Source organism: Protopterus annectens, chromosome 4.part0 (assembly GCF_019279795.1).
Source record: "Protopterus annectens isolate FY-2018-M chromosome 4.part0, PAN1.0, whole genome shotgun sequence".
Lineage (NCBI taxonomy): Eukaryota > Metazoa > Chordata > Ceratodontiformes > Protopteridae > Protopterus > Protopterus annectens.
The window spans coordinates 380,801,915-380,821,735 of record NC_056733.1 but is presented as its reverse complement, the minus strand read 5'-3'; positions in this window follow the sequence as shown (position 1 = coordinate 380,821,735).

The window sequence follows — 19,821 nt, the reverse complement described above, 5'->3', positions numbered from 1 at the left end:
CCACATGGGCACTTAGTAGTGAAATGCTCCATAAGACACCAAACACCCCATTAGGTAATTCCATAAAAGAGAGAGAGAAAGTTGTAATGCTTAACCACCCCATCTCCATTTGCTCCCCTCTCATCTTATGTTTTTCAGGTGATGCAGGCTATGACCTTCTGTCATGGCTTATGACATCACTGCATAGCCCACAGGGAGATGCAGAGGAATGTTATAAAACTGTCCTACTATCGATTTGTATTGTCATCTAGCGAGTGTTCAGCTTGCTTAAAGTCTATTTCCATTGCCTCGAAGAGTTGGGGAAGGGCTCTTCAGTATGACTCAGCTACTGCAATCACAGAATTTACTGCATGCTGTGCACTGCACAATATGATTCTGTCATGATCAAGCCTACCAATGTCATCAACACTAGCAGGACATGCAATCAGTTCTGCTGTTCTCTACCATGCACCACATGGAATCTACAGCAGTGAAGACAATGACAACAACCCGATGATGGCAGCCATAAGGAGTCCCCTTCCAGATCATCTACATGGTACATGGCAATACAGGTGAAACAGTGGAGTCTAGTCCACAACTATAGACCTTGATGAACTATATTTCACAGTGTAAAGTTGCAAAGATAAATTCTGGAGCATGCATTATAAAATGTAGGCTATATTGTTCAATGCATGATCAACTTTCTCTGCGCATTACACAGTCCTCCACATACCATACAGAAATGTATTTGCATAGTAGTCATCAGGCACAGACAAATATCGCTAGGCACACCAGTAGAGTTGGGAGGAGCCTGACCTGTAGTTGGCATAGTGTTACAGAGCATGTTTGATCACATGTAAAGTAACCTTACATGCCGAAGCACCCTCACCATGAATGTGAAGATGTGCTGTGTTGGTGTAATATATGTGGTCATACCCTTGCATGTTTTGGGACTGTATTTATGATCTTCTTATGGTCCTGTTCAGTTTTGGGCAGAATTTTTTTCCATCTCCATAGGTAAGTAAAGAAGGGTTTTTTTTGTTTGTTTGTTTTCTTTTTTCGTTCTCTTTTTATACTCTACTATCCATAGATAAATTGAGTTTTTTCCTCTTCAGGGTTCTGCAAAAGGTCTTTCTTTTTAGTTATTTAAACTCTACTGGTGTCCTGCTTCATTGCTGCTACTACTGCAAGGAGGTGGAGAGGTCAGAAGATGTAGGACGCAGGGTATGCAGCTCACATCTGGACCTTGTCATACAAACATTCCCTAATGGTTGGCTTGTGTAGCCACTATGGGAATGGAAACTAGTGATGTCATAAAAGCTTGATAATTAGCTGATGATAGTTGCCATGATGGTTAAGGTCTTTCCCGCCAATGCACAAGGTACAAAGTTCAATCCTGATCACTAGCCAATGTGTGTTTAGAGTTTGAATGTTCTCCCTGTGTTTCTGTGAGGTTCCTCCCACCTTTGAAAAATATGCTGAGTGCTTCCATCTCAAACTCTCCAAAGAATGGAGCTGTGGTTTGCAGCATAGACTCTACATGGTGCCCTGTATGGGGAAGAGCTGTATAGACCAACCCCTTTGGGCATCTACTGCAGTGCACAGTATCCTCAAAACAGGAGAACATAGAGCACAGACTGCTTGGCTTGGCAGGCCTGGCCACTTGACTATGTAAAAAATATGGCTCTAGATGATTTGGTCTTGTTGACTAATGTCATCAAATGCATGGTAAGTCAATTGTGAACCCCGCCTACTCCAACCTATGCCAGGGACACATGGGAGAGGTATATGTGTCCCTATTTGCCAGTGTGGTCCCACCATAAAGCCCAGCAACCCTGGAACAATAAGCTACTGGCTGGCCAGTGTCCAGTTGCCAGCTTGGGTTACCCAGGATGGCTCTGCTGAGTGAAAGCTGGACATAAAAAAAAAATCAACCTTCCAAGCATGAACTAAGAATTGCTACAGTCAACGTAGGTTCACTGACATTATGGAGCTTGGAAGTGGATGACATGATGGTATAAAGGATAGACATCCTATCTATCCAAGAGACAAGACAGAAGGGGAGTGCAGCTAAAAGTCACTTGGCTTGGAATCCAGAGTCTACTTCTCAGGAGGACAGACTAGAAATGGTGTGTGAATTCTAGTGAGGGAAAGGCTTCAGAAGGCAGTGAAGGGTGTCCTGAGAATTAGTGACAGACTCATGGCAAGCACACCGCAGGTGAATTTCTGATTACCCAATACCCAGCCATTGATCCAAGTTGCAATTAAATAGGGATAGGAAGGAACTTTGCTTCACATGGATGATGAGCTTCTTCCAGAGAATGGGAATTCTCTCAAAAATGATCTGTATCTCCAACATTCCCGATTTATGTCGCAAGCAAAATTTAGGTATTTTAATGTAGTAGTTCTGATGTTGTTTGTTTTGCAGATGTGCAAAAGGTTCATCAAAACAGGGTCCAGGTATGTCTTGTATGCCCAGAAAGATTGAATCTCAGAAGTCTTTACGATGCTGAGGAAAGAAACAGATCTTTGAGGTGATCAGCTTAGAACATTTTGTTTACTCCTTGTATTCATTTTGTCAGGAACCTTTATGGATATTCTATTTGCTGCATATGTCTGGTCAGGTACATACCAAAAGGACCATTATACTCTGTGATGGGTCAGATAAGGACCAAGTGCAGCAGTATGATGGCCTCTCTGGAACTAGATGCCAAGCCCTTGCTTATAAGTTACGCAACATAAGGATGTTCTTACTACTTTGGCACACTTTGGCCAAAGGCTAAGTTACTATCTACATGATCCCCCAGATCCGTGACTATTGAATCAACTTTTAGAGGTGTTTTATAGATGATGTGGTTACCCAGGGTGGTCGACTTCCCAAAAGGTAGGATAATGCTATTCTTGGTATTAAATTTTAAGATTATGACCAAGCTTATGGCTTTGGTACCAAGCGTTTGTCTTTGTTAGACCTACCTGTACGATGTTCTTGTCTTGGGGGGATTCAATGACTACTCCCACTTTGCAATCATCTGTGAACTTGGTTATCCAGAGGCCTTTCACATTGGCTTTGACATCCGAGAAGTAGATGCCAAAGAGAAGAGGGCTTAGCACAGAGCCATAGAGGACTTCACTGGTGACTGGCATCTTTCTGGAGGTAGCCTCACTGATTCTAATCTCCTGGTTCCTAACACTGAGCGAGCTATCCAGTGTGTTATAAAGGGGTTTATTCCTAGTTCCGTAAGTTTGTTGACAATGCCTGAGTGAGGTATCTTATCAAGTGCTTTAGCCAGATCTAGGCAGGAAGTATTTACCATTTTCCTCTCATCCATTGCCTTAATGACCTTTTCAAAGATGTCCACCAGATTCCGTAAGCATGAACTTCCTTTGACAAAACCAAACTGTGATGAATACAGTGTCCAGAATTCTCCGATATCCTTGTTGATAAATTCCATGATAATTCTTTCTATGGATTTGCAAAAGGACTAGTCAGTCTAATGGGTCTGTATTTTCCAGAATCCATTGATGGTCCATCTACAAACCCTGGAAACAACAGACCCATAATTTACTAGTCTCATATGCAAAGCCATGGAAAGAATTATCATAGAAATTATCAATAATGGCATAGGAAACCTCCAAACACTGGATGCAATCGAATTTGGTTTCATGAAGGGCAGGTCATGCTTACTGCATCTGGTGGACATCTTTGAGAAGGTCAGGAAAGTAATGCACAAGGACAAAACAGTTCACACTGCACACTTTGACCTGGTGAAGGCATTTGGCACAGTATCCCACTCAAGCATTGTTGATAAACTGAAAAGGTTAGGTATAAACACTTATGTCACCCAGTGAATAGCCAGCTGCCTCACAGACAGGACCCAGGAATTAGAATTATAGAGTCCATCACTACAAAGAGGTCAGTCACAAGTGCAGTCCCTCAGGCACCTGTTCTGTGACAGCTCATTTTTGGCATTTACTTCTCTGAAGTCAAGGCTAGTGTTAAAGGCCTCTGACTGACCAAATATGCAGATGATTTCAAATTAGGAGCAGTCATAGAATCCCACACAGATACTAATGTTCTCCAGGGCTGACACAGACAAATAATTTGTGTCAGAGTCATGGACTAAAACTAAATGCCAAGACATGCATAATGCTATCCTTCATGAAGTCATCCAACCCTAGTAACTATCATATTGGCAACACACCCCTTAAGAGTCAATACAATATCCAGAGACTCAGGGACTCACATAAACAATAATCTAGCCTTTGACAATCATGTGTCTACAGTAGTGAGGAATTAATTCTATACTGTACAACTTATAAACACAGGTATGGCATCTAGGTTCAAAGAGGTCATTGTTCTATTGTATTCAGCATTCATCAGACTTATCATTGAGTACAATGCCCCATTAGGTATGTACATAACCAGGCATATCCAACAACTGGAACATCCACAGACATTCCTCACTAAAAGAATACTGTGAGTAAGTAACATGTCCTATGCAGACTGCAGCAATGCCCTATCCCTGTATTCTGTCTCCTATAGGCTGTTGAGGGGAGATCTATGCCTGTCATAGAAAGCATTGTCAGACCCAACCCTGATATTCCTCTTGCACATTTGCAAAACAAACAACACTAGAATTACCCATTCTAAAGACTTAAACCTGGCCTGTGAGATAAGCAGGGCCTGCTGGACAGACAGGTATGTATCCCAGAGACTACTCCTTCTTTAGAATAGGCTCCCTATCTATGCAAAGCAGACTAGCCCAATCCAAGTGTAACTTGGACAATTGGATGGACAACAGTAAAGTCATCCCTGGTTTGGCACCTATGTCTCTAATGGACACAAGCAGCCTGTAACTGGCTCATCTCCCAGGCCTTGCCTGTAAATGTTTCATCTCCCAAGCCCTTGCTCGCACTTTTCATGGGTACCAGAACATGTCAGAGATTTTAGATGAATTGTAGTTGTTAGCACAGCACACACCTATGAACCTATAAACGTATATACTATACAATCCAAGATTGCTTCATCTGGGAGAAGTTGAGGCTTATCTCCAGCAGGTAACCCAGGATATGCACCACTGCCTGAGCAGCCTTAGCTGCAGGCAGCAAAAGAGGCTGCAGTAGAGAGGGTACTGGAAAAATAATGGTGCCGATGTCAGTCTCTTCTGCAGTGAGTTCAAGAATCACTGAACCAGTAGGGTCCACAGCAAACCACCAGGGACTAGCTCCCAACAATATCTGAGAGTGCCCACCCCTCACACCCCAGGCACTGGTCAGGTGCCTATCTCAGGGCCAATTTAGGCATGCACTTGTTCCTGTATGCCCTTCCTATCCCCAATGATCTGTTTACCTATCCCATTGTTTCTTAACTACCCCTTGTGTTTTGTCCCACATCCTCACCCATCACTAGTTTGTCCTTCCTCTTTATATTTCTCCTATCCACACACACTTTGTAAACCTCCCTATTGTGTGGTCATCAACCCCAGTCGATCTGTTTTGTTAAGTGTTTTATTTTTGTCTTAACCCTTATATCATGACTAAATGCCATCCCAACCCTTTCTTCCCCCATCTCCTTCCCCCTGTTCCTCTAATATATATTTTAGAACAATGTGAACTACCCCAACAAAAACTGTAATATGCCCTCCTGTCCCACCTTGTCATACTTATACTTTAAAATCTATCTTGTACTGCACATTCACACACACACACACACACACACACACACACACACACACACACACACACACACACACACACACACACACACACACACACACACTCATTTGCTTTCATCAATCTGCATAGGATTTTATTTACCTACTGTGGTTGCCACAACCATATTTAGTTTTGTGTGGCTCATTTTTTAGGTGGTATTCATAGGCATACTCTGCATAAGTATGCAAGTGAAATCAGTGAATAGTGGCACTACACTGAATGCAACTGTGGTATGTTGGAATAAAATGGCTCTGATCTATGCATGCATGCAGCTTACCATGATCCACCTAATCAAACGGTGAAGAGTGGCTGTCTGTAAGTCAACAAACGTATGCAAGAAAATACCAGCACCAGTACTTCAAATAAAAAGAGTATTTGCTTGCTAAATATGCAGATGACTGCAAGATAGCCTTCATTGCTAATACTAAAAAGAGGGATTTAAGTATTAACACATTTCTGGAAGAGTTCACAGTATGGACAATAATAACAAGCTTAAATTTTGGTACAAATAAATGCCAGATACTATATTTTAAGTATCCTGCCATAAAATATCTACTTAAACTGACTGCCTGTATATTACAAGATGTAAATTAACATTTGAATTTTCCTTTGACAATCATGCCAATAGCCTAAGAAAAAAAAAATCTTCATCATTTAGAACTCTTACATAACTCTATTTCCTTAAGGAACGGTCACAGTTTAACACTTTTTCATAAAAATGCATAGATATTCTGATCGATGCAAGAATTTGAAACTATTTTCCCTGCATTACCAATATTTTAACACACAATTCTTCTATCTTACAGAGTTCATAACAATGGTTTATTACAGGCAGATTTTGTTTGAATCCTATTACCAACCATAGAGATCACAAGAGCATAGAGACTGCATGTCCTCCCTGCATTCCTGTGAGTTTCATCTAGGTGCTCCATTTTCCTCCCACATTCCAAAGACATGCGTCTGGAGCATTTCTCCCCAGGCCTCTGCTGAAAATAGTCTCTGTCCTAGCTGGACCTTCCTGGTCAACAAATGATAAATAAATAAATAAATAACATAACATAACATAAACTTTTATATTACTAAAAAATAGAACAAATATTAGAAAAAATGTATCACTCAAACAATAATCAGACTCTGGAATTAAATTCCTTGTGAGATTAGAGTCTCTGACACTATGGATTTGTTTAAACTAAGGCTGGATGCCCAGATGAGTAATAAGGTATACAACACAACTTTCAACGAAACAGTGTTTCTCGACAGCCTTCAGGTCTAAGCACAGTATAATCAATGTATGAGAACTTACAAGAATTAATTAATAGTGACACGGATAACGTCCAAATCCTTGATCCAATTCAATGTGGATTTGTTAAAGGCTGAACATATTTGCTAACTCAACCAAGCTGACTCCTTTGCCCAGGTCACAAAAGCATTGGATGAGGGCTAGACTATTGAAACTGCTTAACCTGACCATGCAGTGGTCATTGACAATATTCCCTATGTAGGTATCATGGAAAAATTACCGGTCCCACTGCTAATCCTTATATTATTCACTGGATAGCAAAACTGGCTTACTAACACAGCCGAGACTCTTAAGTTAAGGTTTAGCTCCTTTAGTTGTAAATAAGTTACCTTTAGCTGTAAAGAAGGTATCCCAAGACTATGCAAAACACAATCTTGGGTCATCTTTTATTTGGATTTATTCTCAGAAGCAGGGTTAGGTAGTCAAAGTTTCTAGCTAGACATGCTTGTCAGTGACTTAAGTGTGCCATGAAGCATTAAGCTAAAACAAAGCTTACCATTCTGTTTTTCCTCATTAAAAGCTCTGTCCTGCCTTTTTTATATCCAGCATTACAGCTGTAAATATTAATTTTCCATGATCATTATACAATGATGTTTCAAGTAGTCCACAGCAGATGAGTGAAAACACAAAGTTTAATAACAGAATATAATACAGATAAGCGCTTTTGCGGTAAGCTTCATCAGATCTAAAATGCATTTCAAAATTAATTATTAAAAAACACAAGAGCAATTACTAATAGCCAATCAAGTCAAAGTGCATCTATTAGCATCAACTACCATGGTAACTTTACAAGTCAATCTTAAAGCTACAAACAGTGTATGTAACAGTATACAAATGTTAGAATGTAAACGCATTCTAAAAAGAAAATAAAAATAAAAACGCAGTATATATTTTGTTCATTTCTTTTTTGGGGGTCTTGCTCTTAGAGTGGGTTGTATAGATATACTATCATTTAACCCAGGATAACAGGGTGCTCTTAATAAAAGAATCTACCTGAGTTCTGCCTGGTATGTTCTATTTGTAAGATCTCCCTTATTAATATTCTCATGAATCAACTCCAATACCAAGAATATAAAGGTGTGTTCCATGTCAGTGTAAATCATATGTTTTGCTATTGCACTATAGCTTATACCCCTATGTGCACAATAAAGATGATGACGGATGCACTCTCATAGGCATCTGTTCATCTTGCCTACTTAAAATGAGCAGCATCCATTGCACAATGCTAAATATAATAGATCCTTTGAGTTACAATCAGCTGATGGTAAATGCGAAAACTTCCTATTATTGCTAGGGTGTATGAAGAATCCAGACTCATGCACTAACAATAAGAACAACTGTGAAATATCCTCATCCCATAATCAGATGTGGTCCTGTTTAATTGGTTGGTTGATTTAGGATAACATAACTTATGTTTCAGTGACTTTTTGGTCTTATATCCAAAGGATGGTTTGTCACCAACAAGTCTACGTATATCCTGATCTGTACGTAATAATGACCAATGCTTGTAAATAATGTCTCTAATCTTTTTATCATCACTGGAGTAAGTTAGCCCAAAAAAGATAGTATTCCTATTGACATCCCTGTTATTGCGTGATAACATTTCACTGCCCATTACAGGTGAAGGAAAATATGGTTTCCCAGTAGTTGTCCTACAAAGTTTAACACTGCCATGGATATTATCAATCTCTTTCACATTGTAACCTCTGGAAATAAAATCAGTCTTCATTTTTAGAAGCCCTCTCTCAAAGTCTTCATTCCTATTGTGTAAGCAGCTAGTGGGCAAACCTTGACCTTTTAACGTGTTTCTAAATATATGTCATGGGTGCATACTCTCTCGATGTACATAGGAAGGCCTGTAACAGTCTTTCCTATATAATTGAGTATAAAAAGTACCATCTTCATTCATATGCAATCTAATGTCCAAAAAGTTAATGAATGTGTTGGAGAATTCATAAGAAAACCTAAGGAATGTGGTGCTTGAATTCAACTCAGAGACATATTGTTGTAATTCAGTAATGGTGCCCCTCCAATACAGGAAGAGGTCATCGACAAAATGACAATAAAATAACACATATCTCATGTGTAAACCCAGTTTGTACATGGCCTCTACTTCCCAGGCCACTATGACCAAATTGGCGTAGCTATTGGCACACGAAGTGCCCATAGCTACGCCAGAGGTCTGTAGATAATAATGCTCATCAAATGTAAATGTAAACAGAAAAAGTAGATGCTGGAGTGATGCAAAGCTGCTACACACAAAACACATCCAATATATGATAAAAAATCAGTTTATTCCAATGACAGAGGTAAGCGCTTTCACCCAGAGGGGCTATGTCAGACCATATCCATCCTCAAAATTCAAAGAGTTTAAATAGTAATACTGGTGGGAAGCATAAATCAATGTACTTTTAAAGCACCAGAACCAGAGCACATAAACTACATATGTATATAAAATCCTTGTAAAGCAAGCAAACAACAAATCTCTGCTCAGCATTATTTGTTATAAAATACATACATACGTATACACCATATAACATATAATAGTATAAAAATAATATAATAGACCTATCAACAAACATATATGCATATTTATAAACATTAAAAAATCCTGTGATATGAAAAATAAATAAAAAAAAAAAAAATCAAAATGTAACACATTCCCTATCTAAGTCCTCTAGACTTCAGAAACGGTTTAATGGGTATTTTATCATTAAGTCCAGGATATTGATCTGCCCTAAGTTTTATGATCCACTTTGCTTCTTGACTCTCAGTATAAGTCTTAATATCCCCGCCTCTAGGATTAGGACATATCATGAGGGCAAGACTAACAGGAAATGTAGGAATAGGATTCGTGAGTATTTATACCAGATCAGGATTGATTCTGCTATTAATGCACTTTCGAAGCATGTCTTGGACACTTATGAAACTCATGTCTTTAGGTTCAGGGTTGTAGAAATTATATGTTATATCATTGATATATGTTTTTATTTTTATTTTCTTTTTAGAATGCGTTTACATTCTAACATTTTTATACTGTTACATACACTGTTTGTAGCTTTAAGATTGACTTGTAAAGTTACAATGGTAGTTGATGCTACTAGATGCACTTTGACTTAATTGGCTATTTGTAATTGCTCTTGTGTTTTTTAATAATGAATTTTGAAATGCATTTTAGATTTGATGAAGCTTACCATGAAAGCGCTTATCTGTATTATATTCTGTTATTTTACTCATCTGCTGTGGACTACTTGGAGGTGATTTTGCTTGTATATTTTTATTGGTTGCGCCCCAGTGGTTTACTTTCTTCAGGCATCGTTTTCATTCCTTCTGATACAATAATGTTTGTTGCTCCCCCTTAATCATAAGTGCAAAAATAAATCTCATAGCTGCATTTGGTAAAATTGGGTTTCTGTCCCCTTACTGTATTAATTTTAACATGCTCAGAATAACATCTATCATGAGCAATGTAGCCTTCTGTTCAACAGTATGATCTACTGAAACCAGAATAGGTTAATTATGAGTGTTTAATTAAAAGAGAGACCAGCTGGTATAATGGTTAAGGTCTTTGTCTTCCATGTACAGGGTTTGATCCTGACCACTGGCCAATACCTTTTTGGAGTTTGCATGTTCTCCCTGTGTCTCTGTGGGTTTCCTTCCACCTCTGAAAAACATGCTGAGTGTTTCAATCTCAAACTCACCAATGAAAGGATCTGTGGGCAGCAGCATAGACTATACATTGTGCCAGGGAAGAGGGCGGTGCGCATATTCTCAAGATAGGAGAACATGGATCACAGACTGCCACTTGATGGTGCAAAATGCTTCTCTAAGTGATTCGGTCATAAGTGATGCATCAAGGAGGTTCACTGACACAGCAAGGTGGAAAGGCTGTGTAGTGAATCCATTTGGCTTGGGATTCAAAATTTACTCCTCGGGAGGTGGTGTGAGAGGCTTCAGAAGGCAGTGAGGGGCATTGTCAGAGTTATTAACAAACGTGCTGTAATAGTGAGGAAAGATTATACAGAAGAAGGACAGGTCATTTTAGACTTCTGTCGGCCAAATGGCTCAGACAGTCTCACATGGAGACTCAGCTGGCCCACCACAATCAACTGCACAAACAACTGCAAGAAGGTTCTGAGGTCAACAGAGTTGTTTGGAGAAAGAACAACCATTCAGGGCTGTAGTATAGCACCTCAAGAAGGGGAGGAAATAAGCTGAAGAAGAATGGCAGTGTCACAAAACAGCATACTTGAGGATGACTGATATGTCAAAATAAGGTGCATAAGGAAAAAAACGGTGGATGCAGAAGTCCAGGAAGTCATCAAAAGAATGAGTGCAGAAAAACTGGGAGATAAAAAAGATTGACCAGCCTAGGAAGGCTAAGAAAGGAGTTGCAATATACCAGCTCCTGGAAAAAAAGAAACTATATCAGGTTGTAAGGCAAAGCGCACCAATCCACAGGACATCAGATGGAAGGAGCATTTCTAACAGTGAAGAATATGAGGAGGAGCCCACCCTAGAAAAAGTAAGAAGAGCACTAAGTAAATCAAAGTCAGGGAAAGCTGAGGTCACAGCATTTTTATTTATAAAAATGCTGGGTGAGATAGGGGAGAAATAGCAGTGTGGAGAGAGTATATCCCAGATGATGGGAGAATAAGCATGTTTGTGCCAGTGTACAAGAACAAATGGGACATCCACAACTGTGGGCAGTGCAGAGGCATCAAACTCTTGTCACATTGCATGAAAGTTCTGGAGAGAGTGATTGATAAATAGATACACAGAGTAGAATGGAAGATGGAAGATGAGCACTTCTGAGTCAGATCAAGATGCAGCAGAACTGACCTGACGTTTGCAGTGAGACAGATAGTTCAGAAGAAGCTAGAGATGAGGAAGGAGTCCAAATGGACATTTGAAAAAGAGAAAGAATATGGTAAGGTCCTAAGAAAGCTGATTTGGGTTGTACTGCAGTGGTTCAAAGTCCCAGAAACATATGTACAAGGATCCAATGACTCAGGTACGAGCATTGTTCAGTCACACAGAGGGGTTCCCAGTGGGAGTGGACATGTACCAGGGTTTAGCTCTGAGCCCACTACTGTTCATACTGGTGATGGACTACATTAGTAAACAGGTTGGAGGGGACAGATCAACAAAGTTGCTGTATACAGATGATGTGGCATTACAGGAGTACTTTGATCAAGAACTTCAGCAAAGGATAGAGGAATGGAATGCAAAACAGAAGGTGCATGATGAAACTAAGCATAGATATGTCAGTGGTAATGGGAGCAAATTGGGGAAATCAGAAGAAGCTGTGAATTGAGATAGAAAGGAAGGTTGTGGAACAGGTTAATAGCTTCAAGTATCTGGGAGGGGTGGTTGAGAAGAAGGGAATTCTGAAGGAAGAAGTCAAAGCTAGAATCAGAGGGGCCACAGCCAAATGGCATAGGGTCTCAGGTGTAGTCTATGACAGAAGAATGCCAAAGAAGCTGAAAAGTAAGATGTACAAGACAGTGGTGTGACCAGTATTACTGTATGGTAAAGAAACTTGGGCAGTAAAGGCAGAGCAGATGAGGAAGCTAGAGGTGATGGAAATGATGTGCCTGAGAAGGGTGGTAGGATCCACACTGTGGGAAAAATGAAGAAATAAGGACATAAGAGGAGAAGCCAAAGTAGCTCCAATTACAGAAAAGGTCAAAGAGAATTGGACATGTGCAGAAAAGCAGAAGACAATCTGGTGAAGAGGATTTCGGACAGATGGGAAGAAGGTAAGAAGAAACAAGGACATCCAGCAAAGAGGTATATGGATTGTGTGACAGAAGAGTGGCATTGAATCGAGAGAGATGGTGACAGTTAACATGATAACCTGACCCAATGTAGAAAAAGGGGGATGATGAGGATGATGACGATGATGATGATGATGAGTTAAGACAGTCTTCAGATGAAAAGACTGGGTGTAAATTAATTACTACAGCATCTGAAGGTTATATTACTTCAGTTGTGCAGAGACACAATGGTCTTTCTCAAAGAAATGAAGGCCATCATAAGTGTTCCCCCATTATCAGTTCACAAAATGCTGATTATAAATGGCAAAGAAAGATGTTTCTTCTCCACTCAGTAAACTCTTTCCCCATCTGTAATATTTGTATAAATCACAAAACAGCATCTGTTAGTGGTATTAATTCCATCAAGCATATTATACCTTTCCTTTCAACACTATAGTGTACTGAGGACAGAAAAGCTACAGTCTTTAGATGGAAAGTTGACCTTGGCATGCCTGGATTAGTTCAAGATCTGAATGCTGTATTAATTCAGCTTAGCCCAGTCAGAATTATCACTGCCAAAAAATGAAGACTACATTGCTGCATGTTGTTTCCTTATTACTGAGCATGCCAAATGATGTTCATAATCATGTAAAATAAAACATCGTCCACTTGTTTATATGAGTAAAATCATTTTCTAACCACCTATTACTTTTTATATTACCTACAGTACAGTTTTCAGTTAAACAATTCAGTGTCATATTTTGCTTTTTTAGATAATTTTAAAATGCTATGTGCCTCTCTGTGATGATAAAGAGCAAAGAAAATGTTTCAGCTCCACTTTATTTCCATTCCATTAAGTATTGATTCAACCAAACAGCTAAAACATCTGTAGTTCACATTAATTTTATTAACTACCTCCATATTTCTATTCTACTGTACAATCTTCCTAGTGCAGATTCATTTCCTTAAAGCGGTGGACTAATACAGCCTTCAGATGTCAGTGGAATAATACAACCATCAGATGTCAAACAGATTTGAGCATGATGGATTTAAATATGTTGAAATCCATGTTGCTGTATGTTGCTTGTTTGGTGTCTTAGAATTACTTTAGCCCTCAGATGTTAAATGGATTTGTGCATGACTGAAATAATACAACATCTTAATACTGGATTAATTAAATTTCATTCAAGTGGAAGAGTTTTATTTATTTTATAGCTCATGCCACATGTTCCTGTGCGTTGATTTTTCCATTAAGGAGTGCATCAAATATTTGCAGGCATTTAAAACAAAGTGAAATATTCCCCTTGAGTATATTTTACTGTAACTTGGGGAGGTATTACAGAGCTGCCTTATCAGTCAAGACCATATATCTCTATTGCTTCTCCACAATAATTTTTAACAAGTATAATAGTATGGATCAAATGTCAGAAACTCTGCTCTGCATGATGTATTTTCTTCCCCAATCAATAGCGCTTATCATTGAATCAAAACATGTTGACATATGTTGCTTTTAAATAGTAAAACAAATGGTATCTGCAAGTATTTAAAGTAAAATATATCCTTTTATATTTGGCTATAATTTGCTTCTCTTGGATATAATAAATATCATTCAAACACATGGTACCATATTGTTGTACGTTGTGTCTACACAGTGTAGCAAACCATATCTAGAAACATGAAAAATAAACTGAATCATTCAACTTGCTTAACTTTTACTGTAATATGTCAGTGTCCAGCTTCACAGACTGATACCTGTCAAAGAATCAGTGAATTTTTCTTTATATTGTTTTCCATGAAACAATGCACCAAATGTATATGTGTATGCATGTATATGTATATATATATATATATATATATATATATATATATATATATATATATATATATATATAATGTGTGCATATGCATATATATATATATATATATATATATATATATATATATATATATATAGATATATATATATATAAATACATATGGCTTTAGGCCAGGACACAGCACCAATACCACCCTGATTTCCTTCCAAGATACAGTAAACCAAGCTTGGGATGCTTGTTCTATAGTTTCTGCACTCTTTCTTGATCTATCAAAAGCATTTGACACCATCTCCCACTCTCTTCTGCTTACTAAACTCTCTAACCTTGGCCTATCTCCCCCCACCCAACACTGGTTTCATAGCTATCTCAGCAATAGGCAACAATCTACTATTTGGCAGCACTCCTCCTCCTTCTCCTATTCCCCTTTCACTAATACTATTACAGGTGTACCCCAGGGCTCTATATTGGGTCCCCTTCTATTCAGTATATTCATCAATGACTTCCATACTACTCTGACCCATTCTACCATTATCCAATACACAGATGATTCCACTATTATCTGCTCTTTTAAATCTGCCTCTGTAATACAGCAACTAACCCAAAACGTCTTTACCTTAACTGAAACCTGGATGTCACAGAACCATCTCGCCATTAATCCCAATAAAACCAAACTGTTAATATTCACCCCCAAAAAATCCAGCCCAGTCATTAAGTATGAACTCCCTATTCATTTCCAAAATAATACTATTATTGAAGTCGTTCCTAGTACTAAATTGCTTGGTGTCACCACCAACGATAACTTAACCTTCGACCTTCATATCTATAACAACATAAAAAAACACCAAAAAGTAGGAGCCCTCTATGGACACAACAGCTTTCTCAGCCTTTCTGCTAAAAGGGTTCTTGCCTCATCATTTCTGCTTCCACCTCTAATATATGGTGCCCCCACCCTCACCAATATTCAGTCCTCTCTGAAAACTAAACTCAACTCATGCTACAACAAAGTTGAAAAAATTGCTTCAAATGCTAAATTCTACACCCACCATTGTTCTGCTCTATATCAACTAAACTGGCTTGAATTCCCCCATCACCTCACATGCTTACAACTGACTACTTCCCACAAACTGTATCTACTACCCAGCAGCCTGCCCATCCCTCTCCCATATCCTGACTATGTGCCAGCCCAATCGTCACCTTAGATCAGAAAACAAAATGCTTCTATACATTGACAAACCTAAGGTAGCTGCTAGACAAATGCTGTATTCTTTAACTGTCTCCAAGCAATGGAACAGTCTTCCTCCTTCACTCAGGGTCATCTTTAACCCCTTAGCTTTTAAAAAATCCCTTAGACTTCATCTATCTTCACATGGGATATGCACCTGCTCTCCTACTGGCAACCTCAAAACCTGACCCCTGTCATAATACATAGTATAATTATTTCCATAATAGTATTTGACTGCAAGACATTACTACCGTTTGTGCAATTACTTCTTTGCATGTGTAAGTCCTGCTCTAAACACTTCATTCTATGTATTCAACAATTTCACACTTGCATGTATTTAGTGAGCATTTGCATGTATTTGGTGATCATCTAATGTATCTATTGAAATGTTATTACTGTTCAAAACTTAATTGAACTGTATGTAGTGACCATTTTGGATGTAACTACTGAAATATTTAGTACTGTTCAAAACTGACCTATGCATTTTATTATCTTTTATTTTTGTATACAATTAATGAGGAGCTTTTCTCCCTGGGCCTCCACTGAAAATGGGCACTTCTAGGCCCAGTGGACTTTCTCGGTTAGCAAATGCAATTAATAAATAAATAAGTGTGTGTGTGTGTGTGTGTGTGTGTGTGTGTGTGTGTGTGTGTGTGTGTGTGTGTGTGTGTTTGCATAAATTTGATATTTGACTACTGTATTTCATTACTGGGTATCACAGAATAGTTCATATCAAGTAATTAGGATGATAAATGCTGCTTCCCATCATTTTTCATGTGCATTAGTTCTGTGGAACTAATGACAAGTACATTTGTGTTTTAATTCCCCCCCAGTCTAGGTATCACAGAATAATATTTATAAAACATTCAAGATCACATTGTTTTCTCTGAAAAGTATCATTTGTGGAGTTGTGTGCTCACATCAGATGTCACAGAATAGCACTTATCAAAGAAACAAAACCATGGTGTATGTTACATCAAAATAATGCACCAAATAATGTCTTCAGGTGCATGAAGCAAATAGGAATATTCAGTATGCTTTTATTTGACTATATTTTGTCACTGGCATATCAAGCACTAGCATTTGTGATAGCATCAGTGCTGTTGCATGCTGCTTTTAGCAGTTCCTCAAATCCCATCTGCAAATGTGAAACAAGTTGAAATAATCTTCATACTTATGTTTAACAGTCTACTGTCCCTATCATATATTACAGAATAGAGTATTTCAGAGAACAAAGATCATGTTGCTGTCTCTACCAAATGACATTTGCAGAAATGCAAAATAAAGTGAAATATTCCTCTTATTTATATTTGCTATAAGTTGTCACTATCAGGTGTCTGAGAATAGCAAATGTGAAAGAATCAAGACCATTTTCTCTGTGGTAATGTTCTGGTAAGCAGTGAAGCAAATTATCTCTGTAGACACATAAAGTGAGAAATTCCTGTTCTTTGCATTTTAGTTATACACATTTACTATCTGGTACCAAAGAATAGCACTTGTCAAAAAAGCATGACTAAATTGTTCCATAGTGCTTCTCCATAAAAGAATATATCAAATGACACATGTAAAATAAAATAGAATATTGCTTTTGCTTATACTTTGTTATTACTTCTCACTACCACATGAAACAGAACATGTTGTTAAATGCATCTATATTACCTGATTGAACATTTAGGTTAGCGAATACCTAAACGTCGACCTGGTAATACTGAAAAATTAAAACAGCGAATGGCCAATTTAACGCAGGGAATGAATTCCCTCAGCCGCAAAAAAAAAAAAAAAATTAAACCAAAATGAAGTGGGGGGGGGGGACTTTGCTCACCACATCCCCCAATTTGTGGGGCTATGCCTTCCACACACCCCCTAACTAAATATACCAACTCCAAGATCACTCTACAGTGGGGAAAGGGGCAAAATCCACATAAAGGCCAAGGGAATTCTTTCCCTGCGTTAAATCAGCCATTCACGTTTTTTTTGCTTTCGCTATTACGAGACTGACGTTTAGGCATTTGCTAACCTAAACATTCGATCAGGTAATAAGAACCCTTGCTAAACATTAATAAATGCCTTTTCAGGGATTTTTTTTCTTTACAAGGACATTAGTGTAGTTCACTTACTATGATTGCTGTATGCTATTTTACAACCCCAGGCGGGTTACTGAAAACAGTGGCTGTGAAACATTCAAGACCATGTTGCTGTCTGTTGCTTCTCATGATCCTCCATCACATCTCACCACCACTGCTATCCCATAACCTCCTGCAGCCTGATGCAGCAGTAGCAGTACTCTGCATCTTTCAGGTAAGACATATTCCCCTGCTGCTCTGTTTTGTTTTGTTTTGCATATCATTCATAGCAACTTTTATATGCTGAATGATGGGGCATATCTTTCTCTTTTACTAAAATTTTAAGTCATTTAATAGTATGAAGGAAGCTAACAACCTATGCTACATATATGAAGTAGTTAGGACATGAACAATGACTCACCATGGCCTTCTAGAACATGATGGATTGTGCTGTATTTATTTATGAAGGTTTGAAAATATCCTAAATAACAAACATCTATCCATCCAGCTTTATGTTTTGATTACCTTCAACCACCTGTGTCATTCGTAATGTTTCTATCTTTCTTCTTTTTCATTATAAACATGCATGCACATGCACAAAATCAGCATTATGAGCATTTCAGTGACATGTAACTTCATCTCCAATGCATATAATTTAGAAAATCCCTGCCACAGATTTTTTTTATGCAACATTATTTTGTTATGAATAAAATAATCAAAAAAGTACTAATTTCAGCACTACATTCTTCTACCTGGATTGTAATCCTCTTCCTTAACTCTCAAATCACACTCATCACCAAAAATATGCAGAAGCATAAATGCAAAATATGAACGTTATTAACTTGTATGTATGAACTATGTCTTCAGGCATTGTTGCAATGGCTGTCAGGTCATGAGGTTTTATTAATTGTCTGGCAGGTACTGTTCATGTGCATCAGGATAATTTTAACTGCAGTGATGGTATCAGCTAGAATACCATTGTACAGTATTATACAAGCCATTCTATAAATCTCCTGCATTCCTGTTTTTGCATTTTTTTAGTTTTGATACCTCATCCTTTATTTAAAATTTAAAAAGCCTGTATTTCAACCTTCTTCAGGGCTGTTTTGAAGCTAATAGCCTAACTTCACACTTTTATTAATGACTGGCCTAAATGTTATATATTGTGGTTTACTAATGTAAAGAATTCATATAAATTTATTTGTGTTTTTTAATATTTTCAAAATATTATATAATTTTTAAGACCCAATAAAGTATTTTTTCATTATGGCTGTAACTGACTCATAATATAACCACAGTTTTAATATATTTCATGAATGTGACAGTTGCATTTTTCAAAACGAAGGTAAAGCATTTTATGAAGTCTCTAAAATTAATTTTGTATTTCTTGACCATAACATTTTTTGAGGAAAAAGTTAATCTTTTTCATGAGGCACAGAGTAGATAAGGATATGGAGCAAGGTTGTTTTAAAAAGGCATCCTAGTGGATTCGTGAAGAAAAAATATGTGCTATAACATATGAATCTGCCGACATCTGTAAAGTATTGCACACTGTAAATAAAGTATTTCCCTGGTCGAACAAAGGAGCACTTTGCTATACTTATGCCATTTTTGGAGGCCAGTAGGTGCCAAATAAGTTTCCCTTGTGGAACAGAGGAGAACTTTGCTATACTTATGCCATTTTTGGAGTCCAGTAGGTGCCAATTAAGGTTAAAAAAGTAAATATGTTACTTTATTACTGAACATTTTTTCCAAAGTACACACAAGGGTAAAAATGTACCTATCACTTATGTGTTACACACCTATCCCAGCAAAAGCACCAGTAACAGTTCCCATTCTTCCTATACCTTTCCTACCATCAGCACACAATTAAATAAATATGCAGATCCCACCTTGCAGTCCTGCCCAGTTCTCTTTCAGCAGTCCGTTTTCATTTTCTCTGGTTTAGTTTTGCCTAAGACAAAGT